The 2019-nt window shown below is 40.2% G+C and overlaps 1 non-coding gene across 1 annotated transcript; it reads right to left on the reverse strand.

The window, feature by feature from the left end:
* Positions 1-554: 554 nt before the first annotated feature.
* On the reverse strand, positions 555-661 carry LOC141609627 (small nucleolar RNA R71). The gene has a single exon (XR_012527551.1). It is a non-coding gene; the product is annotated as a small nucleolar RNA R71 (small nucleolar RNA).
* Positions 662-2019: the final 1358 nt, after the last annotated feature.

A 2019-nucleotide genomic window follows, 5' to 3' on the forward strand; every position in this document is an offset into this window, starting at 1 on the left:
CCGAAATTGAAAGAACATTGACCAATCTGAGAAGAACCGCTAGAGGGGCTTCAACAAGTTTAGGTATTGGAGAACTTGTGGACATCGATGTTATCCAATCGGATAGTATTGTGTTTACCAACCCTTTTGCAAGAGAGGGAGAGGAGAACCCAATTCAAAACCAACCACAAAATCAACCCACAATGCCTAAATTTTCATCTCATTTCGTACCTACCAAGGAGAACCTACCAAATGGTACTCCAACAGCACCTCACTTAACCGGTAATTTCATTGCCAAATCCATATTCATACAACTAGTTGAGAGAAGCCAATTTGTAGGGATGCCTAGTGAAGATCCTCATCTACATACGGAGACTTTTTATGACTATTGTGATGCTATCTCTCAAACCGGAGTAACCCAAGATCAAATTCGATGGGTGTTGTTTCCTTTTTCCTTGATCGGTGCCACAAAGCAATGGTTAAAGAGCCTAGACAAGGCTACCCTTGGTATTGATTCATGGAAGAAGTTAGCACTTGCTTTCTACAAGAAATTCTATCCTCCGGAGAAGACTAACATGTTGAGAGCCCAAATCACCGGGTTCAAGCAAAGGGATGAGGAATCATTATATGAAGCATGGGAGAAATTTAAGGATACTTGTCGCTCTTGTCCACACCATGGACTTAGTGAGTGGTTCCTTGTTCAACAGTTTTAGAAAGGATTATATAAAGACTCACGAAATGTGTTTAATATGGGCTCCAATGGGAGGTTCACCGAAGTTGATGACAACCAAACATGGGCTAAAATCGAAGAGATGGCTGTTCATAATTCCCAATATAGTAGGCCTCGAAAGGCCACTAAAGGAGGAAAATATGAGGTGGATTCTATCACACAATTGGGTGCTCAACTAAGTGCTCACATCGACACTATAAATTTGAAGTTTGAGAAGGCCATGGCTAAGCTTGATGAAGCTTCCAAATCACCCAAACAACATGTCAATGCTATGATGGCATCATCCTCAATCTTAAATGGAGTATGTGAAAGTTGTGGAACCTTGGGACATGATCAAAAGGAATGTAGAGGAACAAATGAACAAGTGAATGCTTTCCAAGCATACAAGAATGGCACCCCTTACTCCAACTACTATAATGAGAATACCAAATTCCATCCAAATCTCTCATACAAGAGCTAAAATGTCCAAAACCCTCAACCCACATGCACATCACCTCCAATGAGAAATCCTACTCAAAGACCATACTACAATCAACCCAATGACCAAGCTTTTGATGTTCAAAAAGCGGTCCTCCAAATGCAAAAAAGCTAACAAGATTTATTTGCTCAAATGCAAAGGGATAGCCAAGCAAAAGAAACCACCATCAATAATATCCTTGATCACACCAAAATGTTGGAGACTCAATTGTCTCAATTGGCCTCTTCTAGCTCCCAAAGACAAAAGGGGCAATTACCTCCTCAAGGTAACCCTCCCACAAGACATGAGACCATCAATTCTATCCACTTGAGGAGCGGTACTAGATATGAGGGACCAAAGATGCAAATTGAAGAAGGAATTGTTGGGGACAATGACAAGAAAAGTGATGTGATTTAGCCACTAAGGAGAAATCCTAAGGTGGTAGAGATAACAACCAATGACTCATCAAAGAAGAGAAGTGAAGAGAAGGCTAAAGAAGTTGGGAAAGAGCCTACTTGATTAGACTTCCATTCCCAAGTCGACAAGCTAAGCCTAAGTTTTATGAGCAACTTGGACATTTCATGGAGATTGTGAAGAACTTAGAAGTTTCTATACGATTAACATAGCTAATCCATCATGTTTCGGCCTATGAAAAGTACATGAAAGATATCCTTACCAAGAAGAAGTCCATCCGAAAATTGGAGACTATTGCCTTTACTAAGGTGACTACTAAAATTCTACAAGGGAATTCCCCTCCAAAGCTCAAAGATCCGGGAGTTTCTGTTGGAATATGTGTCCTCAACAATAGGGCGATCACATGATTTAAATATCATAATCAAATCTCATATTAAGA

The sequence above is a fragment of the Silene latifolia genome, chromosome 10 (assembly GCF_048544455.1).
Source record: "Silene latifolia isolate original U9 population chromosome 10, ASM4854445v1, whole genome shotgun sequence".
Classification (NCBI taxonomy): domain Eukaryota; kingdom Viridiplantae; phylum Streptophyta; class Magnoliopsida; order Caryophyllales; family Caryophyllaceae; genus Silene; species Silene latifolia.